Below are 26,442 nucleotides of genomic sequence, written 5' to 3'. Positions count from 1 at the left end.
ATAGAAGAGTTATTCTCCTTAGGATCTACTGGCTCCTTTTCCTAGACAGGGAATCTAGCTGGGTAGAGAGCCTCGAGTCAGATCCCATCCAGAGCACTTTATCTGAGGAGTCAGGAGATGACTGGCAAAACAAGAGGCCAATCAGAACCTTTCTGCTTTAATGATTTTCGGAAAAGGGTATCTGACCCCAGTTTAAAAAGGTGCGCAAATCGCAAAGTGATCCATCTCAGGTTTTAAGTTAGCGCAAAGCGAAGGACATAGACCATACTGAAAATTTCATCAGGAAAATTGCCTTTCACATTAGTAATACCAATGCAAATACTGCGAATAGATGATTTTTCGAAGTTCATATCAAATGCTTTTTGGATGTAATACTGCTGATAAACCAAGATGGAAGAATATGTGACTGACTCTAAATTATGGTACCGTGTAATCAGTATTCATAAAACTTGAATTTACCAAGAAGGAACACCCTCACAATTAATTCAGTGAATTTAAAAAGTGTTTATGAGAGTATCCCCATAGAAAACACAAAGGTAAATAACATTATAAGTATCTTCCACAAAGAAAACTGTTTAAGAACACATTCCTACTGGTAGCACTGTTCCTACGCTCCATCTGTAAAATAAAGCATGATGGAGGAGAATCCTAAAAGGCAAAGCCACTGAGATACAGGACGGGATGCAAGGACATCTGAGTCAGGGCTGAGAGCAGCACTTCTGTGTGAGCAGAAAGTGCATGGTGTGGGAGCGGCAGACACAAGCAGAGAAAGGCAGAGCCCGAAGCACCATCCTTGTTTGGCTTCAGAAAACCTGTCTCAGCCATTCCAGGCAGAATACTGAGCAACAGCGGGGAAAATGAGATTAAGGTTTAGGAGAATATCTTTTAAAAAAAGGTATCAAGTGCCAATTTCTGAGTATGTGGTGTAGGTAAAGTAAATTGGAGAAAGTGTCTAGGAACGATTAAAAGGGAAGGACTTATTATTTTAATATTTTAATCAATTTATTAAAATAAAGCAAATAAAATAAGCAAGATAAATAGAATGTTTGATTATTTCAATGTTCTTTTTGGGAGGTGAGCACTTAAGTCTTTCTTAAATCACTTAGTAAATTATATAGTTTATTTCATCCTGTGAAAAAGGGAATGTTCACAGGAATAAGAAGTGTGAGGACAGGGAAGTCTTCACCGTCTCCAGATGAGACTCTGAGCCTAAGATCTGCTATGTGCTATCCAGCCCCCACCCCCACCCCAGGACCTACCCAGCAAGTGCAGACAGGTAAGACGAAGCAACCTGATAATAGAGTATCAATGATGATAGTGCCGGAGGTGAGAAACAACTGCCTTAAAACACATTCCAACAGCATGCAAATAAGAGAGAGGAATAGTGTGCTGAGTTCTAGTTTTTAAACTTTAATGATACAATTTAAAAGAAAACACTTCGCTGGTTGTGTCTTCTGTACTCACTTGAAACTTTCAAACAAACAGGTTAAGGCACATAGAGAATTTTATCAATGATCTCTGCTACCATGCTATTTTCATTTTTTTGATTATCTAATTTTTGTGGATTTGTCTAAATATCTGTCCTAAGTAATGCAGTTCTTGATGATCAGTTGGGGATGGCAGAATCTTAGAGCTCCATTACCGAGATAATTTCTTTTAACAGCTACTCAAAATACTAATAAAAATGAAGACTGATTAAAGTAGCACTCTGTCTACAAAGAATATGATTTGACTTAATTCCTAATATGATTACGATCTCATAAGTAGTACTCTGGTTGACCAATAGCCCACTGTTCAGTAATTTCTAATCATGTCTAGTAATAAAATCTAGAGCCATCAGAATTTTAAAGTGAAAAAAATGTAATAGAAAAGGATATTCTATGTGATTCTTTTTACTTGTAACCAAAGTTACTTGGAACAGCTTGTTAACCCACTCAGTGTTAGTGTTACTGTTAAGCCCGTGAGCTAGGGTATTTCTAAAATGGTATAAATGCAAAAGGAAAAAGTGAACTACACAAACACAAACTGAAACCTAAACTAAATGTTCCAAAAGGGTGACAAATCATCTCCAGGGTTAAAAAAACAAAACAAAACAAAATAAAACAACAACAACAACAACCAAAAAAACCAGGATTTTTCTGGTTTTCCTTTCTTATCAATTTTTTTTAAAGGAAGAAAACCAGATGTGGTTTCTTAATTATGCAACAATATTTATCTATTTCAATGTTGGCTTTTCATAAAGCATTGTATTGCAGCAAATATACCAAACCAATAGAAGTCCTAGGCAGTGAGGGATTCACCAATAAGCAATATAGTGGCTGTGTCAAAAATGTTGTCATAAGGAAAGACATAACTACTGATTATGTAATACTGTGGTTCTAAAAATTCATTGTACATCACAAGAGCAATGAAAAACACTAGGGTATTTATGAATAAAGGTTCAAGGGCATTCTGGTGACTAGCACGGGACATGGCATGGGTGGACAGAAACAAGCGGATGAGACAAGAACACCAAGGTGCCTACGATGGCCTCAGTCAGGGGAGTGGCTGGAGCTGGATGCTGACTAGGAAATTTCTTTATCAGCAGTGGCTCAAAGCTCAGAATACTGTGTCCCCATGACTAGAAGCCAGGTGGCAGGGCATGAGTACAGCAAGTGCTCAGACAACCTTTAACTCACCATATAAGCACATATTCCCAGCCATGAGCTTATACACTGACAAATAAAAAGGAAACTCAGTTTGTTTCACATTCTAAAGAGGACATCAAGGGGCTGGCAATCAATTAGGGGTAGGGAATGCTAAAGAGTAAAGGACAGAGTGGAGGAGAGCTAAGAGGAGGAAAAGAGAGAGAGAGAGGAGGAGGAAGGCAGGAGGGAGGGAGGAGAGGAGAGGGAGAGAAGGGTAGAAAATGAAGATGTAAAATCAAGAGTTTGGGATATTGCCTTTGAAATGAACAGGCTTCCTACAATTTGGTGGAGGAAAAAATGTGTTTACAAACAGTGTTATAAAGTTCAGGTAGCAGAATAGGATGTCTTGAACCCTAGACTGTGAGACTGGCCTGGGCAGTAGCGCAAGGCATGTAAACATCATCGTACACATACAAATTACATTCTGATCACTCAGTACTTTACCATAGGTGAGGGAGGGAGCTGCAGGGAGGAAGGAGTGACAGGGGTAGAACGGTGAGCAGGGAGCTAAGGGGTGAGAGCAAGAGCAATGCATTACACACACGGATGATGCTATGAAAGCAATTTAATCAAAGTTACTAAAAAATTAGTATTACACCACACACGCACGCGCGCACACACACACACACATACAGAGAGTCAGACAGACACACACACACACACACACACACACACACACACAAAACCTTACATCAATGAAATGAGGCAATTCCAGAATAAAACTCAGGAAGATTACAGACCAAGAAACACAGCAATGAAGAGAAGGAGTTGACCAAATCAAGGGTGACAAAGCTAAAGAAGGCGGAGGAAAATTGATGTTGATTTCTAGACCCCTGTACCACATGTAATTCTTACTTCCACCATAGAATAACAAAAGCAGGAGCCAAGAGACATTAAAGGAAGTGAGATGAAAATCATGGACAGGATTTTATCAAGACAGAAAACATCTTCACATTGGAACTGCTGGTACCATCACAGGAAAGAGTAAGGCAAGAGAGGTTTAAACCCTTGGGTACTCCATTCTGTGTTTGGATAATTATGATGGAAATGATAAAGCAAAGTGGACTGATTTAGTACATAACCAGTACCCTCATGTGGGTCTATGTAGCTGGGAATCCACTTTTTATAAGTGCAGAAAAATCAAAGTTGTTTGTAATAAATGCACAATAATCATATAAGGATTACATATGATAATAGGAACAAGTCCAGGTTCATGCAGAGGGGTTAGTTATACATAAGCATGGGAGGAGGAGGGGCTAGAAGACATTTTAATGCAGAGGAAAGCTACAGTGAAGACTAGGTGTGAGTTGGCAGCACAGAGGACAGTGGCCCAGTGGTTCAGATGGACAAAATGGACAGAGGTGTAAACAACACAGACATACACACACACACACACACACATACACACACACACACACACACACACACACACTGTTTTTGTGTTTTCAGGTAACTACTAAAACTTCAACAATACAGTCTGGAAACAAAGAATGAATCAGCTGAGGACTTAGGGAGGTTCAGATCACACACTGTGACAGGCACTTGTATTTCATCTTGCACACAATGGAGTTGGGAGACTTAAATGCTTTAGTAACACACAGTTTTCAGATATTGCACTTGTAGCAGATGTTAAGCACTCTTTCAAGTATGTTTATTATTTTCCCCACAACAACCCTGTGAGGTAGGTGTAATGATACTCAATTAACAGTCAAAACAAAACAAAACAAAACAAAAACCTTAAACTTGTTAAGCAATTTACACTTGATTAAGTCGCTACATACGACAGTTGGGATTCCAGATTGCACTACAAAAATACATTAGAAAACTGATACACACACAAATACATACATCTACAGACAATTATCAACAGGACACATGGCAATTTTTATCCTTAAGTCAATGAAGCAATAAATGTTTGCTAATTCAGTATTATAATCAGGTTTGTGGTATCAGTGGCTTTTTTATGAGAACACACTAAAATTTTGAGACTAAGGATATGTGTGTATGTATACTGAAATATAAAATAAAAATATATAATATGTTAATATGCTAATATATGTTAATGTTTATTAACAATAAATATTTTAATAAAATAAAAATATAAAATGAAAAAAATAAAGAGAAATTACTTGATATAATATAAGAACTTCAAAGACATGGTTGTCAACTATAATTTTATTTCCTTTGACTCTGTTAAAACTATCTGGAATCAAATAAACATACAAACAAAAACTCTTAAGATTTATTCCTACACTATTAAAATTCTAATTGTACATATTATTCTATTGAAAATAAATTATCTTTTGGATAATTAAAACAGTAAATGATATGCTAAATTTTTCTTAAGTGAAGTAATTAACATACTGGCCATTTAGCATAAACATACCTGAAATGTTTCACCTAATATAATGATCTGCTTTTATTTTTAATATCCGATGTTAAAACACACTATATTATTTAAAATCTGTTTTGGATAATGTAAAATATATTTCTAAATAAAAAGATTTACAAATCTGTCAATAAACTTTGAAAAATTCAAAATTGTAGAACTATTTAGAATTTATTTTAAAATACTTTAAGGTACATAAAATCTACCTTGAAATTTTTTCTACTTGGGCTTTCTTTTACATCTGTATCACTTTGGTTCTAAAATTACTTTTCAAGTTCCTCCATGAAAGCTAGAAGTTGCTGGAACATTACTAACAGGTGTCTGAGTACCTATCGTTTAAGGAGTTAAAAATTTTAACTATACAATAGCTTTATTTTTCTTATTGCAAATTGAAATTTATAATGCAGGGTAAAAATTTTAATTATTCCTATGCTAACATTTATTTATGAATTCTTAAACAATGAAGTGTGTGTTAATTTAATAATTGCAACCCCAGTTCTATTTGTTCAAAGTCCAATGAAGGAACCTGTTCTCTTACAGGACGATTCCATAGAGACAGTCTGCATTTACTCTACAGTATGACAATAACTTCTACATAACTGCACAAATGCGCCAAACTCACAGTCTGCTGTGACCCCACAACCTGGGAATCTGCATTAAGTTCAAGGAACACAGGCATGAGTCCAGTGCATTTTTATCTAAAGTCTCAACCAAAACTACACTGGATCTACATGTTGCCAAGCTTATACTGCCACAGACTAAGTATAACACGGGTACCCTGAACAATTCAAATACACTCAGTCATGTAACAAGTACAACTGACGACTTTTTAAAAACACCCAATACAATGTATGAAACATACCTATTCCTCCAAGAATTAATAAAAGTAAACAGTGAGCTGTAGTAAAATTTACTTGGTTTGAGAACATGCAAAAGTTACAGCGACTTTAATATTTCATAAACTGGTAATGTCTTCTTGCTAGAAAGACCAAACTATAATACATCTATACAATACTTTAAAACTATTAAGTTTAGTTGGCATTTTATTAAGTCTTAAGTTTATACAAATAATGTTACAAATTAAAATGTATGTTGGCTCTATTTAAATAAAGTTTTAATCTAAATATAAATCAAGTCTATTTTTCTAATTTATTTGATTTTAGAAAGTTTTTGAGAATTGTAATAAATGTACTTAAAAATTCGTTTACAAACTTTCTACACAAAATCAAAAGTAGTAGAAATCCTCTGTAGGAAACCCACTGTCTTCCTAAGACTGCACCAGAACACTCCGCTGTTAGCCATTACAGACAGTATTCTAACTAGAAGAAATACACATCAAAACATAGTATGAATTCCATTATGAATACAGGGAATTCTTCCTGTGTTCAACGAAAAGTTTCAAGGCATGTCTAAAAAGCGTCTTTTTTAGATCTACTTCCTTATAGAAGTAAATGAATTAGCTGTTTTGATATTAACCCTACTGATGTTTGAGGAAAAATCTATAGACAAGATATGTGTATAAGTATCATCAATTTACAGTTCATAATGGAGTTATATACCAAATGACAATATGTGATTTGTGATTAATACTCTAGGAATATAAGGGTGCACTAATATGTTTTTACATAGAAACGTCAAAAGGCTCACCAAAAATAAATAAATACAAATAAATAAACAGCATATCATACCACTGAACTTAAAAAAAATCTAAAATAGCAAAATAAAACCATCTACACAGTATAATACAAACAAAAATTAAAATTTTCAAAATGCTAATACTAAAGAAAGTACTATTTCAAATTAGTTTATAGCAATAAAAAATTATTAAATAAATGGGAGACAGAGACCAAAGGATACTATGTTTTATTATATAACTGTTTACTTTCTCCCATGCCTGGATTTAAAAGATATTTTTTTTTAAATTCAAACTTGGTGTTTCCAAATTAAAGAAGGCAGCTGCGTTCATCACATACTGGCTTTCCTTCCAAACTCTCGCCAGAGGCAGCATCAGCACTAACCCACAGGCCTCTGCTAGCGAGGCCAAGGGGCCGCGTCTGCTGAAACAGGGTCAGCCAACCTTAACAATATGGCTCTACCACCTTATGGATGATCAGGATGCCTCAAAACCGGAATGCAACTCGAATTCTTAAAACTTTGGTTTGCGAGCAATTCACAAAAATATTTTAGTTTCACTTGGTTTTCATTAAAAATTCATTTCCAAAGAGTGGTCCATCCATCTATGAGATATCCAACTTGTTACTGATCACAAATCACATTTAGAGCCAGGGAGAGGAGCAGTACTGTTTAACTGACCTCTAGAGCTGTCTGTTACTCTGTCTTACTGAGTTTTCCAGTCTATGGTGGGTACACAAGAAACTTACAGTCTATGTAGTACTCCTAGTCAGTGTCACTCTGCAGATGGCACAGTGGAGAAATACCTTCTGTACAGGCCCATGTACAATGTCTTCTGCCGCTGGCAGCACCTAGGGGAAAGTGCGCTGTTAAACAGTTGCTGCGTTCCACCTCAGTAGTGGCTGCAATTCGGTGGTGGGTGAAGTGATTCCTGTACGTACATACAGGGGTGAAAGGTACTCTAGAAAGGGAACATATTTAAGAACAACAGCGACTGTGTGAAAACTGCCACGGCAAAACAGAATACATCACTCAGTCACAAGAGACCTACACAGATGACTGCCACTCATTTAAAGGCCGGATGTTAAGAAGGACTGCAAGGAACAGAATACAGCCATTCAATTCACAACACAGTTAGAAACTAAATGTAAAACATGGTAAAAAAAAAAAAAAACCCAAGCATATATTCACTTATAACATCATTTCAACAGAAATATGTCTAGAATAAGAAAATGTATACAGTATTATCCATGACTGTTCAGCTAGTTCACTCTTTTTGTTGTTTGAAGATGACAGATCAAGGAGGTGGAGGATCCAAAACAGGCTGAGACATCAAACTTGAAGCCAAGCCACAAAATATACCATTAGAGGGGAAAAAATTGTTCCAAAACTGTAATTTATTTTATTTGAATTTTTAATGAAGTGACTAGTTATCAACATCTAGTGACAAATTATATCTCAAATTACGGAATTTTAAAATAATCATGTACACAGAATAACTGTCGTCCTCCAATGTTAATGTTAAGCTGGGTTACTCTCCAGGAGTGGTCATTCTCCTAGGACCATGTAAACAGTAGGTTGATGAAGAGAATGAAGAATGAGAAGGCTTTGAGTTCATCATTACTGAAGTTTATTACTACATCTTGAATTTGCTACACTAATGCTCTTTTCCTACAATTCACCTTTGGTTGACTTAGAGAGAATTAAAAAACTAGTCTAAGGAGACCACTTCTGCATGCTGAAGGGGCATCCTCACTTCCTGTATCTACTAAGATTTCGTGCTTATACTTGTCTATATAGTTCATACTATTTTATTTTTGGCTTAATATTTAAAAGTTTGTAATATTTAAAATATCTGGAATGCCATTTAAATGATAATATCTATTTCAAAAATAAGACTGAAAGTAGCAACTAGTTGTAGTTAACAGCAGGCCTAAACAAGAATGCAGAGGGAAACTGCACTATTCTCTATTTCCTTCTCTTTTCTGATAGAGCCAATGACTTAACTGCCATAAAACTATCTATGGAACATAGCCACCATGATGCACCTGCCTCAGACTACGGTATGTGTGTTCTTAAACTAAGAGCTGATCACTATGTCAAAACTCAGGCCACCTTATTTAAATAACATAATACTCCTGAGACTGGGGTGGTCTGTGTGAAAGTCCAATGAATCTGTCATAAAATGTGCTCACTAAGTCAAGACTTTTTACTCTAATTTGCTAATTGAGAATTTATTTACACTGGCACGAGTACTCAGTCCAGTCAGAAGCAGCTACTCCCATTCCTCGCACACTCACTTTGTCTTGTATTTCTACAATTAAGACACAGTATGAACAAATAGCATTTTGGTTTCCAGTCAGCATGTGGTAAAAAGGAGAAACAATGGAGTGTGTTTGTCTCTTCACTCACAAGGCAAGGACCAGGGGTTCTCGGTACAGCTTTCGTATATAAGGCATATGGAAGCTGAGATTCTGTAAAATTGGACACTGAAATAAAGACACGAGTCCCTAAATTCTTCCACTGAAAACACAAGCTTTGGTAAGGCTCTTAAGATGTTCTCCAGTGACCCCCATGAATTTCAAGGAATTACTAAGGACTCATTTAAGAAACTCAATACAATAAGTAGAGGTAATCTTAGTAAATGTGTAAGTCTACATAGCTGTAACTTCTCATGTGAAATCAATCTCCATTTAGAGTGATGTTCTCCAAAACCACACACCCTGTATATGAGACATGCATTTTCACACTTGGCCTACTATATCAATAGCAGTGACTAGTGACTCAGCTTCTTTCCAGTGCCCCATATTAATTTACTACTATGTAAAGTTACTTTCATTTAGTCATTATTTTCTGAAGTTTAAAGTCACAAGGCATACACTTCAAAAATTATTTGAAATTACAAACCTACCAAAGATACGCTGAGGCTATGAGTCCATTAGTTTGCACTCCCCAATGACAGAGTACATCGCTTTGCCTCTTTTATTACACTTGCTCTCAACAATGGCAGCTATGTCAAAGTTCACTTGAAGTGTTTATATAAAATGATCTCACTTCCTTTATCACTCTTTCATTCTCACCACATGTAAATATATTAAAGAAATCATTAAATTTGTAAAATACAGCAGGAGATTGCATGTTTGTAAAGATGATGATATTAATGATCTTCTTTTAAAATTTATTTTCCCAAATCCATGGAAATGTAGTTTTCTGAAGATAAAAGGTAATACAAATTCAGAATTATACATGCTTTTAGGGAAGGAGTCTTTGAACTGTCACAAGACAGTATGTTTTGTCCTGAAAATAAACTCAAAATGCTGTCATATTATAGAAGACATGGTGTGGAATTTCTTAAAGTGAGATGTGCTCTAAAACCAAGAAAACAACAGGTAACTCCCACCATTTATTACAGATGCTCAGTAGGCAAAACGTCTGTTAATGGAGATTACAAAAATATACAGTGTCCCAGCCATTCAATGTAAAGAAACTTTTCTAGAGACTTCTCATTATAAGGGTTAGATGTCATGAAGTGATATGTTACAATATGTATACAACAAGAAAAGGATAGTTTCATGTGAAGGCATAGATGAGAGGCAGTCCAGAATCTGTACTGGAAAGGATGAGCATAAAATACTCAGGCAGGAACCTGGAAGGAGTAGAATACAGCAGGCCCAATATGTTAAAACATTAGAACATATTTTCCTCTAAGACGGTCATTTAGGTAAGCAGTGTGTGAAACTCAATCTAACAGCATCATAGAAAAAGAAATTAATTACAGCTATGGATAATTCAATTGAGGAAATACTTATAGGAACATTGATTTAAAAAAAAACCCACTAAAAGTGCTTTCAAAATAAAAGCTAGTTTAGAATCTAGCTTAATGGCAGAGACTTGCCTAGCAAGTGTAAGGCCTTGAGTTCAAACCCAGCAAAGCACTGTAAAACAAACAATAAATTATATGCTGAGTAAATCCCTGGAAGAGAAAAACTATTGAATAAGTCAAAGTTATTTTCAGAAGTTTGAGTCTGAATAAAAGGATTCATTAATTCACTTAACAACAAAACACTATTTCTTCAGTTTCAGGTCCAAAACCACATACTAGGTAAAGCAGTCACATAGAGGGTCAACTCACTGGAAAAGTAAACTCTAATAGAAGAAAATCTAGCCATTAAATACAAAATGCAGTGAGTGCTTGCAAGAAGTGTATAAAACCAAAGCAAATGCATGTTATGGATACAAGATGAAAAACACACTGTTGACAGGGTTCTCAGAGAAGATCAGGAAACACAGTATTTCAAATTTAGTGACCAACCACACGGCATGAAGCGGTGCAAGCAGGTTAACGGTTAAGCACGGCTGAGTGGTAGAACATGCTTCCTGGATACACACAGCAGGAATGGAGCTTCCAGCAAGACTAGTCAAGTGTGATGAGACAAGGGGGACTGTTCTGCCGAAGAGACACAGCCTTGCAGCACTTCTATTACTGGTCCTTCCTCAGATCCTCCTCTTGCAGAGTGACTCCCACTATACACCAGCCATCAGCCATGAGGAAGCGGTTTCCCTGAAGCAACTGAGATACATAATGTGAAAGCACTCAAGTAGAGGTAGCCATTGTTTCTCAGGTTGCACAGAATGCAGGGGAACTAGTTAAGTGTAAGGCTGGCACAGAGAGCAAAGGGAAGAACAACAGATCTCAAATAAGCAAGCCTTCCCCCTTCATCGCACTTCTCCATGAGCCAGGGCAGGGTAGCAATGGTAACAGGTTAGATTATTCTCTGCTCACAGAAGCAAAGCAGAGCGAGCATCTGCATGTCATCACTGGACGGTCCACATCTGGCCAGAGGTAAAGCAACAAGGGGAAAGATACTATAAACTGACTATGAGGTAAAGTTCACACTAGAGAGATTACATAGACCTAAAATGTCCAGAATGAACGGGCCAATAAACACCACTGTGCTTAATTGTAACCAAAGCTCACACTGAAAGAAAACCATGTAGTTTTCATGTCTCTGCTATTCCTCACTTCAGCCAAGACTGTTTATGTAATAGTTATGAATAAGGAGCTGGCTAGTGACTGTCATTAGTCATTTACCTAGAATGCCCTGTGGGTATTAGACCAAATATCAGCATTACCTTATTATTTATTCTTTGTAACATCTACTAGTCTGGGGTTATGTAAGAACTTCCTTCAAGTTTTTCTTCAGATATTGATTAGAGAATTGTGGGCAAGTGAGAGTGCTCAACAGGTTAAGGCTCTTAAGGTGAAGGTGAGGTGGCCAGAATTACAGGTCCAGGATGCATAATGTGAAGTAGGAACCACCCTACAAGATGTCTTCTGATGTCCACAAAGCACATGCCGACACACAATAAATAGAATGCTAATAATAAAAAATGACATATATAAACATATATATATATACACATACACATACATATATGGAACTAATTGTAAGTCTGAAGAATACTAAGTGATAAAAATCACATAAATGCAAACATTCTGCAGATTTGTAGACAATATTTGGTTTTATATAAACTAAAAAGTAAAGGCTAGAGATGTAGCTCGGGGTCAGAACAGTTTCCTGACATGATCACAGCCCTGGACTCCATCCTCAGCACTGTGAACAAAATATGGAACCTAAATATTCTATGTTGAAGATATCAATACAGAAAACTATAGATAAAAAATACACTAGAATAAGGGTTTTTTTTTCAAATGAAGAGTTGATATTTACACTTAAGAAATCTAAAACAATTTTAGAGAACGTTCTGGTTTAGAGAACTCATAGTTTAATAACATGATATCTTCCTCACTTTCTGAGCACTTAACATTTACATTAATATTTGAAGGAGGATTCTCAAAAACTCAGGTACCTTATTTTAAATAAAGGCATCAGCATTTTACATAACTAAATTATACATGAACTTATCCCTGTTTAAATGTCACACTTTTCAAGGATATGGTAACATTACATTGATGCTTATAACTGTTAAAACAACCCACTCGTTTTACAATCGCTTGTCATCCTAAGTCACACACAATTCAACACAAATTGTCTTAACCACTCCTCAAAGTTACAAAGCAATAATGACTACTGTGATAATTTATAATTACATACTCTTAGAGGCTGTAATGTTATTTTACCATTTCCTATGACTATATAAAAGCTAGTAATTTGACACTAAATAATTAAAATAATCTAGTATAAAACTAATTGTTGGAGCACAATCCAAGAACAGAGAATTCTGAATGCTTGTGAGAAATCTCCAAGAGAATAGATAAGAGTCTTATGACCATAGTTTCTGTGAAACAAAGAATTATTCTTGGAACGTGCTTGTGTGCTCTTCCCAGGAGTAATGGATGGGAGTAAGTTTACTTCAGCTGTTGTTATTCACATGCCATTATGCAAAAGACATGTTTTGAGGAGTGTAACTTGTCATAGTGTTGTACCCTCTACTCAGACAGGTGACTCTTTTTAACACTCAAGAGTAAAATTGCCTGATGCTCTGAATAAAGCTGGCAAATGTAGGATACTTTAGCATTCATGGTCACACCTTCTTGTATTATGAAAGCTAGTCCACAGGGAAGGGACACTCAGGTCAGTGCCAACACAGGCATCCCTGGACCTGTGTCAGAAGAGCATGGTTTGTTTCTTCAGCAAGAGAAGCATATTTCCACCTCTGGGGGCAAACAAGGGCAGCAGCAAGAGGACTTCTCATGGCTGCTATTGGGATTTTGGTTAGGTAATTTTTAGCTCTTAGAAGAAATACCAGCAGTTCAGATAAGAAAAGTTCACTAAAACTACATATACATATTTATAGAAATATATATATATATATATATACACATAATATAGGTACTTTTAATATTTTTGTCAAATAGTTCATTGATCCCTTGTTGCTTTTTCAGATATCATGATTGCTAGGGAAGAGCACATCATTTGCTTGTCCAGTTGAAATGGTCATCCCTGAAAGAATACATACAAGTAACATTTCATGGACTAAGTAGGTTATATTTAGAAAAATGTATGTTCATACATATCCACATATGCATACAATAACAACCAAAAAAGATGGCATATATTTTAAGGAGAGTGCGAAACTATTTAGGAGGGTTCTGGGTAAGAAGGAGAAGAAAGAAATGTAATTACATTATAATCTCAAAAAATATGGTTGCTCTAAACTGAAGACTAGACAACAATGAAATGATCTGATAATGTTTTCAATCTTAAAGACGTCTTAAGAGTAATTTTTAATTTGTATCAATTTATTCACACCCTTCGGCCCTTATCGTTAGTATTCCTCTCTGATATGCCTCAGCTACTTTGATAATTTGAACACACAATTCCTTTAAAACAACAGCAATCAAATCTGCCAAGATGTGAAGTCAAAGGGAACTAGATTAAAAAGCACAACTCACTGGCAAAGAAAATCAGTTTTCCCCATTAAAGTATCATTGAGTATATCACCCACATTCCAGGGCAGACCTCATGCCTAGGAGGAGTTGACCAATACAAAACTGACTCTGGGTATGTTGGCTTTTGTCTTACTTGTTATTTGTTTTAGGATGCGGTTTTGCTCATCTATCTATCTATCTATCTATCTATCTATCTATCTATCATCTATCTATCTATCTATCTATCTATCTATCTATCTATCTATCTATCTGAGAGACAGAACTTGAAGTTGAATGGGAACAGGAACCTGATGAAAATGTGTACAGATAAACCAGGTAAAAGTACAGTTGAGCATTCCAACTGGACTCAAGACCTACATAACTAAAGGGAGACCACGCCTATACCAGAAACACAGTGAACTTCCCAGAACAAAGGAAGTCACAGTACTGGAAGAGGCTTTACAACAGCGATTGACTCACTGGCAGAATCCCTAACAGTCTATAATCATTGCTCCTTATACCCTTATATCTTATTTCTTCATCAAAGGAAACTTCTCTTTACAATAAATAGAAACCACTGCAAAACAACAACAACAACAAAACCTTCAACCAATCAAATTACAGATTTGTAGAGCCCAGTACCAGTAGAAAGACTTTATAAAACATTCCACAAAGGGAATCTTTTATAATTCTCAGGGATTTTGCTGTGAGACTATATCTCTTAGCAATGCCAGGGGTTACACCAACAAATTCATTCACATGACTGCCCAAATGTAAGCTAAACAAAGACAACATCAGTGAACACGCCAAACCAGACAGAGCACACAAATCCTCAACTCCACAAACAACTACCTGCCCTTAAGGAATTCTGGGAACAAGAGAGATGGATTTCCTAAGTTAGAGTACATCCAATAATTAATGGTCTACCCTGAAAACATTCATACAAGTAACATACGGACTCAACAGTTTATATTCAATGATAGTTATTTAAAAAAAAAACAAAACCTGAGGTCATGAATTAGAACAAGAGTGGGAGGGGTATGTGGGAGGGGTTGTGGGCAGGAAAAGAAAGAGAGAAATGCTGTAATTAAATTATAATCTCAAACATGAAAAAAGAAAAATATAAATTGGAGTATAATTGGAGGCTAGAGATACAGGGCAGCAGTTAAGGACACCAGCTGCTCCTTAAGAGGCTCCAGTCTGATTCTCAGCACCCACATGGCTGCCTACAACCATCTTAAGTCCACTCAGTTCCTGGGTATCCAGGGCCCTCTTCTCACCTCCATGGTCATGTAATACATGTGGTGCCCAGACATTAATAGAAACAAAACATCAAAAATAATTTTATTTAAAAAGTACAACCAGACAGGTCAAGCTTAATATGCAATGTAACTGTGGAATTTATTCTTACACTCATCCTTACTGAACTGTTACTATAACTCTGGGAATTGCATTAAATTCTCTCTTTAGACATATGGTACTATTATAGATTTATTATAAAATAAATATGAAATTATTTGAATTGTATTTCTACAAGATATAGTCAGGTACACATTCAAGACCCACTAGTCTAAATCTAAACATCTATTAGTATTTAAGACATGTTATATATCCAAATTATCATTTATCATAAACTAAAAATAAATGTTTTCCATAATCCTAGGGCCATACCTTCTCTTTAAGCATGCATTGAAATGCCTTTAAATAATCACATTTAATGATAATTTTCCTTATAATTTTCTTAAGTGAAAATGAATGAGAAAGTTTGAGCTTCAACAAATAGAAAATATAGCACTAAAGGCAATAATTCACATCACCTTAGTGATGTGAAGACTGTATTGAGTAAAGATATAAGATTCTGTTCTTTGTCTACACACCACAAAAGGCAGTAGCAACTACAAAGCAAAACAAAAGTCTACACCTCCCTAAAGCTTTCATTGATAAGATTACAATAGCAACAGAATTTTCTAATTCACAAGAAATCTAGATTAAATTTGATATTTCACCTAATGTTTTATATTCATTGAGGCCCTTAGACTAGGAAGTAATATTTCACATAAAATGCTGTTAAAATAATACAATAGTATGGCAAACTTAAAGAACTATAAAAAATTTCATTTATACCCTGTTTCCTAAAATTATATAAATATGCAAACTTACAGGCATATATAAATAAATAAAACACATTTATTAATCTGTATACATCCATACACTCTCTCTCTCTCTCTCTCTCTCTCTCTCTCTCTCTCTCTCTCTCTCTCACACACACACACACACACACACACTTTAGGGAAATGATGAGATCTTTTATGTTATTTTTCCTCGTTTGTTCACTTGTGAATTAATTCAATTACAATAATAGTGGCATGGAGTTATTTAGGTTCTACATAATTCTTTTTTTATGGTTATATGTAAATTCTTTTATTATAATTCATTAGTGCCTCTTGATTGAAAACATGCCAATTAGTATTGTTGTTGTGCCTGCTTTTTTTTTAAATTTTTTTATTCGATATATTTTTTATTTACATTTCAAATGATTTCCCCTTTTCTAGACCCCCACTCCCCGAAAGTCCCATAAGCCCCCTTCTCTCCCCCTGTCCTCCCACCCACCCCTTCCCACTTCCCCGTTCTGGTTTTGCCAATTACTGCTTCACTGAGTCTTTCCAGAACAAGGGACCACTCCTCCTTTCTTCTTGTACCTCATTTGATGCGTGGATTATATTTTGGGTATTCCAATTTTCTAGGTTAATATCCACTTATTAGTGAGTGCATACCATGAGTCACCTTTTGAGTCTGGGTTACCTCACTTAGTATAATGATCTCTAGCTCCATCCATTTGCCTAAGCATTTCATGAATTCATTGTTTCTAATGGCTGAATAGTACTCCATTGTGTAGATATACCACATTTTTTGCATCCACTCTTCTGTTGAGGGATACCTGGGTTCTTTCCAGCAACTGGCAATTATAAATAGGGCTGCTATGAACATAGTAGAGCATGTATCCTTATTACATGCTGGGGAAGCCTCTGGGTATATGCCCAGGAGTGGTATAGCAGGATCTTCTGGAAGTGAGGTGCCCAGTTTTCAGAGGAACCGCCAGACTGATTTCCAGAGTGGTTGTACCAATTTGCAACCCCACCAGCAGTGGAGGAGTGTTCCTCTTTCTCCACATCCTAGCCAACACCTGCTGTCTCCTGAATTTTTAATCTTAGCCATTCTGACTGGTGTAAGGTGAAATCTCAGGGTTGTTTTGATTTGCATTTCCGTAATGACTAATGAGGTTGAACATTTTTTAAGATGCTTCTCTGCCATCCAAAGTTCTTCAGGTGAGAATTCTTTGTTTAACTCTGTACCCCATTTTTTAATAGGGTTGTTTGGTTTTCTGCAGTCCAACTTCTTGAGTTCTTTATATATATTGGATATTAGCCATCTATCTGATGTAGGATTGGTGACGATCTTTTCCCAATTTGTTGGTTGCCGATTTGTCCTTTTGATGGTGTCCTTTGCCTAGGTTCTACATAATTCTTACTGATTTGTGTAATTATTTACTGCCGAGGCTCACACTAACATTCATTTTAATATGCCAATATGCTCAAAACTCAAAAGATATCCTTGTTGAAGAGGCTAAATAAATTTGAGGACTACTGTCACTGTTATAGAAGACAAGCCTAAGTTTTAAGAATACACTTAAAGTTGATATTACTCCAATCAGAATGGCAATGTCTACAAAACAACTGACAATAAAACCTGGAGATGTGAACTATGGGGAACTCTCATTTATCACTGGTGCCAATGCAGACTGGGAAAGCCACCTTGGAAGTAAGTGTGGAGAAGTCTCAAAAAGCTAAGAATAAATATATCATATTATGCAGACATTCTGCTCCTTGGCATATCCCCAAAAGACTAAATCTTGTACTGCACAGATATTTGCTAAGCCATGTTCACTGCTGCTCTATTTTATTCACAATAGTTAGAAAATAAAAACAGACCAAGCATCATTCAATAAATGAACAATTAAAATGTGGTAACATTATAGAATAGTATTCAGCAGTAAGGAAAATTAAATCATGAAAGTTGCATATAAATGCATAGAAGAAAAGACCATACAAGTGACGTAATGCACATGCAGAAAGATGGATGTCAAATGCTCTCTTGTATATGCCTCCTAGCTCCAATCCTTGAAGAACTACAAAACCCTCCATTTATTGAGGGCATAAATACACAAGAAAGGTGGGGTGGGTAAAAGTGAAATAAAACTATGTCTCAAAAAGTCACAAGAAATCATAATATTAACTGACTACTCCAAAATACTAATAAGTTGGTAAATAAATTTACAAATATAGTTTAAATATAATTGTCACTTCTGGGCTAACAATACTCACTCCAAGCGCCAAAGACAATTTAACAAATACTCCAACACCAGGCCTGAGAAGCCCTTTTTTGAGTTGTTGCTCAGTATTTTCCAAGAAAGCCCACAAACACTACAAGCTATTGCTATTCCATATTGGTTGTACCCCAGAGTTGGAAGGTAAATCCTATTACTGAAGACACTAGCACTTCAGGCAAAGAACTTAAAAGGCCTAGGCTGGCAATTATAAATAGTGGGAGGACAGGGGGAGAGAAGGGGGCTTATGGGACTTTCGGGGAGTGTGGGGGCTAGAAAAGGGGAAATCATTTGAAATGTAAATAAAAATATATCGAATAAAAAATTAAAAAAAAATTAACAATCTGAAAAAAAAAAAAAAAGGCCTAGGCTGGAACTAATGTAAATGCCTCCTCCCTGAGGACTGGCTTTCTTGGTACCAGAAGGGGCCACCTAAGCTTACAAAGGAGGAGGTAAGCAACAGTCCTACCCTGCTACAATGCCTGTGAACCTTTCACTGACCGAGCATGACACAATAATCCTGAAGGTGTAGTAGTAAGTTGCACATACACCTCTGCAGTAACCAACAGTTCTCTGATGGGATTAAATACTTACTCAACAAGAGAAAAATTATTCCTGGTCCTGGAAACTGTGTCAACTATAACTATTTAGGGTTAGTGAACTCATGGATTGTGGAGAATGTACAAGCAAAACTGTACTAAACCACTATAGTATAACCCTTAAACTACATTTATCCTTACACCCACAAGTTTATTATACGTAACTTACCCCTTATAACAGCAACTTCTCATTGCAACAGATGAAAACCTTTGTGGAAAAACCACAACCAATGCAAATGTAAAGATGTAGCAGCAATCATAATAGATAAATAACATCTATAACACAACTCCTATACATAAAGTTGAAGGAATATTGTTGAAGAGTGGGCAGAAAGATTGTTAGAGCCAGATAATCACAGAGTTGTTGTGCTATTGTGTCTCCTAGTAATGTCAGGAGCCACACCCATGACAAACTACCTAAACATGATCTGAATGATAGCAACAATATAAACATGCTAAAGAAGATGGGTGAAAATTTATGATGCCTTAACCCTACACAAAGGACTAGAAGTGCCCAAGGAATTTTGATAGTGGAAGAAATCGCCTTCCCCAGCTAAGAGCAGACCGACTGGTTATCCACATGATGAGCCTGAAACAGATATATGAATGACATTATACACACCGAGGAGGCTGTACTTATGTATTTCAGAATGTATGTATATACATATTGAAGTATTATATAACAACAATTAAAAAGGCCATGAACTTGAAATAGAGCAAGGAGGCTATATGAAAGGGTTAGAGGTAGGAAAGAGGAAAAGGAAAATGATGTAATTATAATAGAATCTCAAAAAAAAAATATACACAAAGTATTTAGAGGAAATGGAACAGAACTGAAATCAGGAAGACTTTCTTTTTTATGTGTGATCAAACACTTAAAAGTCTTTTGAGTTTAAAATCTATTTGAATGTCATATGAGATTTGTGAGTAAAGATAAGAGAATTATATCTCATCTCAAACCTTTTTATACTTTAACTACAGTAGCTGACACAGGAGAATAATTTCCTGCTTCATTGTGCTGACACTGTACCACCTAGACTCAGAAATTAGATTCACAGCAGTCAGGCAACAGGCTTCTGCATTCAGTGAAGAAACATAAAATTTCACAAAATAGGTATTACTTATTATTATAATAAAAACCATACAGTAGCAAACAGAATTTATTGTTAACTAACTATGCCAAGTAAAACTAAATTAATTTTTAATTTCAAATGCTTGATTGAAACATTTCATTCAAAATTGTTTTGGTTTTTTATGATATTTAAAGGAAAAGGTATATATCTACTCCCACTCTTGATACAAAGAATCATAACATTATCAAAAACTTATTGGTTCTCTAATTTTATTTAGTAATCCGATGTGTGTTAGAAGACTATGTCCTATTTCAGGTGGAAAATGCCAATTTCATTTTTAAAGAGGTAATGATTATGATGGAAGTTTGGTTAACAGGATAATTATGTTGTACTCAGTAATAAGAGTAAGAATAAGAGTAGAACTAAATTAGAATCTATATTAGAGTCCTCAGAATAAGCCATAATAATGTAATAAAATAAGTACATAGTAAAGGTTTGTGTTTCTGAGTGTTATTTTCATTCCAAAAACACCATACCAAAAAGGGAAGTTAGGTCTGCTATGCATGACTGTAATCTCAGAATCCTGGAGACTCAGGTTGGTAGACCACCTTAGTTCTAGACCAGCCTGGACCATATAATAAACCATACCTATAGAGCCCAGGGGAGGGGGAAGGAGGAAGAATGGGGAAGAAAAGGCAGCAGAAGAAAGGGAAACACCAGGAATTGCCTGACTTAACAAAAAAACAGCACGGAAATGGGAAGCTGTTAAGTAGTATGCTTAGAGAAGTTCAGTTCCCAACAAACAAAAGGAGAAATGGACTGAGCGAAATCAGAAAAATCTATAAGCAGTAATTCCAAAACATTATTTAAAATTTAAAGTGTTACAACTTTCACTTGACTTCAAGTCTTTCCATGATATTTTCTAGTTTAACTCTATGAATACATTATTTAAATTACAAAAACAATTTAAGAACATGAATTAGATGGATTTCTTACCTACAGCATGAACCAATAAATGATTAGTGTTGATGTATCAATTTTAACTTAACACCTCAATTATCCAGGACCAGTAGAAGCCTACTTAGGAAAATCTGACAGGTGATGTGAAGCCTGCATATTTTAAAGCCATGATCAATTGTAACTTTCAATTATCAAAACTTAGTAAGTATTGGGTATCAATCTTTTGTCTTGCTGGTATTGTTATCAACATGGACTCAGAACTTTCTATATAGTAGAAAGTTCTCCTAAGCATCCCCAGGCCATCTCCCTTCCTCTTGCATCATAGCCCTGCTCTTCTCTCCTCCCTTCCTTTCTCCCCCCCCACCCCTCCCCCTCCCCCTCCTCCACCACCTTCCTGCCTTATTTGCATCTGTAACTATTTCTACTTGCATGGAAAATTAACAGTGGCCTCTAGTAAGTCCAGACGCTTTAGGGCTGTTTTGTGTTTTGGTTTTCCCCATGTGAGGTGGGAAGCTGGGCAAGGTGGCTGCACGGACAGGCAGAGAACCAACCGGAATTCAGCTCTGGCCCTGCTCGCTATTCTCAGGACAGGAAAAATGCTTTCTACAGCTGTCAGATATGCTGACCGTCTTATGCACACACTTCATTTCAGTTGACACAGTCTATAAAGCAGATATAACCGAGTATACTTCACAAACAAAGGCCAGAGAAGTTAAGTTTTTAAGAACAAAAAATAGAATGGTCAGTTTTACTCATAACATTAGGCAATAAAACTAACTATAAGTTTAAAAAATGTGAATGTCATGATAAAATTAAAATAAAAAGAGCAAACTGATTGTGTCTACTATGAACTAGGTTCTAAATACTTTAAAACTGAACTTCCCGTCTGTTAACTCATATTTTATGGGAGAGGAAGCAGCACAGAGAGGCACAGGGAGATGATGAGTCAGCAGTACAGGAGATCCCTGCCAGATCCCTTTCCAGACCCTGGGACTTGGTGCTGAGGCCTATTGTTAGCTTTGTAAATCTGCTAAGCATGGCATGACACTAGGAACACGGCAGGATCTGCAGAGTCTGAAGAATGTAACAAACACCTATTGCAATATTAGAGCTATGTGAAAGTATAATCATACCTATCAGAATGCTATATACCAAAAGGCGTTTAAATCTAAATTTAAAAATATGAAAAACTGTAGGTATTCCAAAGATGTAAACTAACATTTTCATATATTTCTTTATTTTGCAAGTTTCCATTTTACCCCTAAAATATAATAGTATCCTGGCATACACAATTTTAAAGTTCCAAACTATACACAGTCAATCACAATCTAAAAATAATGAAAAAGTTCTAGAAATAACAACTGGTAAGTGCTAAAATGAATGCCTTTCTAGGCAGAGTGACAAAAGCACACCCACCCTGCTGAGCCCTGCCCCACAGGACTCATGCTTTTGTCCTGCATGTCCACTCTGCAGAGAACCTACCTGCCAGCCCGGCAGTCATCATCGTTTTCAGACAATATTTCAGTCAGTATTTCATCTCAAGGAGGAAGGTTCCCTGTGAACTAGCACTGCGCCACACGTCAGGACGGTCTCCTGCACCAGCTCTCAGGGCACCTTATCCTACCTCTGGCACATCATGTATGAACACAGGAGGACGAAATACATGAAAGACCCTCTTTACATATAGTTTGTTATATATTATAATTATTTGATTTTGTTACTTATGTTGGTGATAGGTTACTATGCCTGGTATATAAATTAAACATAGATATGTTTATGTAGGGAAAAGCATATTATATATAAAACATATAATATGATATATTTAAATATAATACTTATATATAAAATATCTAAATATGTAAGAGTTTATTATATTACACAGAGATTAACAAGTCACTTAATATCTCCTGCTGATAAGGAGAAACTACTATAGTACGATTTTAACTGGTTATCTTACAAAATCAATTAAATATAAACAATATAAAAAACAAGATAACCATTGCCACTGAGAAGTTTTATAATTTTAAAAGCTATGTATACATCTATGTGTTAATATTACACCACAATCCATTGAGTCCACAGCAAATATATTTCATATATTTCGCTTCTCAGTGTCTATAAAAACGTTTATCTTATCAGCAATGTGCTCTGTTTTGAATGTTCCTAACGAAACTTATTTTCAAATTACTCTCATAGTGAGGTATACAATATGGAATCAAGTATGATTTTAAGTGGCAGTTAATTTAGGACTCCATTGTTAAGAGTGTACTAACGCATTTCATGGATTAATGGGTGAACCTGAGTAAGGTTTGTGCTTTGTTCTTACCTTGTTATGTCTTGAACCACTATAGCGCTCTGAAAATCCATGCCGGAGGAAGCCTCTTTATACAGTGGCTTCTTGATTTCTGAGACTCCAACCTCAAGAACTGTTAATAAACTTCACTTGTATGCAGTTCTGCAGTCTGTGGCACTGAGTTACAACTACCAAAACTAAGCGAAGTTTCTCAGTATGTGGTACTTGAAAACACAATGATAATATGGTAGCTACAAGTCACACCACACTCAGTGGGTCAGGCACTGCTGTGCTGCTCTATGCACATACTAACTTCATTCTCACAACAGTTCTAAGGGGCAGGCACTGTTACAGACAGGACACAATTTAAAAAGCAAAGATCAAATAAACTGCAGGGTTTCCTGCAGCTGCTAAGTGGCAGAACCAGGCTACACATTTCAACAGAAATCTTGTTCCAGATCCTCAGATGTGTGTCCGCAGTCTCACCACATTACTATGCATGATTTGTTGCTTTCTGTGAAACATGCTAACTCCTCTGGCTTTTTTTCCCTCTGAAACACTTCTGGATTAAGCACTGTTTGAAAGGTACCTGTTTTTAAGTCACCACTTTTAAAGGGATAATATAATTGAAAGTCCCACATTTTGTGTGCAAGTCAAAAATAAAGACAATTTGGCCAAAGGAAAGCAAGCATTTCCCACTTCCCCAGTTAGCATCATCCACCTATCTCCTGTAAACCCAGAGGAAGATGTACCATTATAAAATATTCGATTAGGATGTGTAGTTCCTCTTTACAAACAAATATTCAGTTTCCTTTCTGTGGACAGCTTCAAATTCACACATGCAGAAAATGTGCAATATTGAGCTGATGATTTTTAATAGGAGCAGTAAATAATCGTGGTAACAATTACCTTATTTCATGAACTGAAATTTCTCTTCTTTGAAACAAGTTAAAAAACTGCAAACACCACTGTATAGAGTAAAGGCCAACAACCAAACACCCATATAATGTCAGAGGAACACGCTGTTTTAAGTTGAAGCAGGACAGCTTATTAGGTCTGATCTGAATTGGATAGTTTATATATAACATCACTACATATAGTTTCTTGTACAGGTTCTAAAGGTTCTATTTTTATGAGATCAAGTATGTTACCCCAAATTAAAGGCTTATTAAGGAACAAAAGAGGAATCTAGACTCCTATTATATTTCATAGACTTTCTTCTATGAATGTGTAGTATGCATTAGGAGAAAGTAGAGATTAAATGGAAACCATGACACCACCCTTATTTTATTATGTATAAACAGCAGCACTATTACTTTCTTTAGATGAAGTAAATGTATGTCCACTAGAAGCCAGGAATGGTGGTGCACACCTGTAATCCCCATAGGACTAAGGAGGATTACGAGCTTGTAGCTAGTTTGTGTTATACGTAAGATCAAGCCAATGTAGACAGAAGACCAAGGCTGTATCTCACAAACAAAACAAGGGGGCTAATGCGATGGCTCAGCAGTGACAAATCCTTCTTTCCCCTAGAGAAGTTAGAAGTTTGTGTTACAGTTCACAATCACTTGAACTCCAGGATCAGAACTAGCGCTGTCTTCAGGCCTCTCTGGGCACCCACACATGTAGCATACATAAACACACAGATACACACATACATAAAGAAGAAAATACTAGTACATATAACTACTTTAGTATTACTATGAGATAAAACTATCAAACGGCATATGCTGTGAGAATTCTATTTAAAATTGTATAGATACCTGTACAAATGATTCTTAGATGTATGACACACCTATCTGATTTATAATGTCAGTACAATCACAAAATTTAAATATCTTAATGACAGAAGCACTAGAGTTGCCTCCGAATATTAGGAATTACACTAGATGCAAAAGGAATCAGGTACTGAGAGTTAAAGGCAGAATTGAGTAAGTTGGAGTCCTGCAACTCTTAACCCTGCTGGAAGAATTCAGACTTACCACTTCTCAGTCTCAAAAAGCAAAACAAAAATTGAACTAACAAACAAAAACAGACAGAATAACTAAATTGGAGTCACTGTAACCAAAAACATGTCAGCATTTTGAACTTGGTAGCAGAGGAGACTGATGGTCAAGTGGTAGTTTGGAGAAGATTGTAACAAGTACCAAAGGGAGAGAGGAGGGGGTTTCAAAATGGAAGGGGCTCTATGGTACAGGTAGCAGCAAGGACTAACTAGTGGAGTGATGATGAGGTGTCTTAACAGAACCAGGTGATTCTATCCTGAGATCCTGTTGGATTCCACAGACAGTAATGTATTCTCCAAAGATTACAGATAGAATGTACAGCCTGTGATATAAAATTCACACACAAAAAAGTGGCCTCAACATTCTTACAATTTAACCTTGGTTATACTTGAAGATTAAAGATACTTGAGAAAAAGCAACACACACACACACACAACACAACACACACACACACACACACACACACACTATTTCAAATAGCTAAGTCCCACTGCAGTCACAAAACAAGACGACATAGCCTCAACAAACACACAAATACCATAGTAATGAATCCAGACTATAATGACTGGGAAGATCTTCCAGAAAACAACAATGCAAAGATTTGAATATAGTCCAAGAGAGTAAAAACAAAACATCAAACAGAATAAAAGTCAATCCACAATATGAAAATAGAATTCAATAAAGAGAATTGCTGAACAAAAGCCAAACTAAATGATGCTGGAAATGAAAATTTTCAATCAGCCAAATAAAAGGCCTCAGTGGACAGCCTCTCAGATATAATGGACCACATGAAAAAACAGAGTCAAAACAGAAAGACAAAGTAGAAAATGTAGAGCACTTTTTAACGTCAATGAGCAATTTATAAGATATACGTAAGTGGATAGTGGGAGAGCAATGGGCTTCCATAAATAGGTCTGGTCTGTGAATGAGCAGCACAGAGGAAGAGCACCACAGTGAAGGCTTAGAGAGTGTTGGAAAAAATATGATAGGACAAACTCTCCCAAACCTAAACATGTCATTCATTTA

The 26,442-nt window shown here is 36.1% G+C and overlaps 1 protein-coding gene across 2 annotated transcripts in view; it reads right to left on the bottom strand.

Moving 5' to 3' along the window:
• Nova1 (NOVA alternative splicing regulator 1) overlaps positions 1–26,442 on the bottom strand; it is a 124,497-nt gene that overhangs the window by 65,229 nt on the left and 32,826 nt on the right. The window contains exon 2 of one of the 2 annotated variants that reach the window (XM_052185900.1): positions 7,458–7,559. The exons of the other annotated variant lie outside the window; for it this stretch is intronic. The gene's annotated coding sequence lies outside the window, so the exon portion shown is untranslated. The remainder of the gene's footprint in view (positions 1–7,457; positions 7,560–26,442) is intronic. 2 annotated transcript variants of the gene reach the window in all.

The sequence above is a fragment of the Apodemus sylvaticus genome, chromosome 6, assembly GCF_947179515.1.
Source record: "Apodemus sylvaticus chromosome 6, mApoSyl1.1, whole genome shotgun sequence".
NCBI classification, from domain to species: domain Eukaryota; kingdom Metazoa; phylum Chordata; class Mammalia; order Rodentia; family Muridae; genus Apodemus; species Apodemus sylvaticus.
This window is presented reverse-complemented; position numbering and strand designations above follow the sequence as displayed.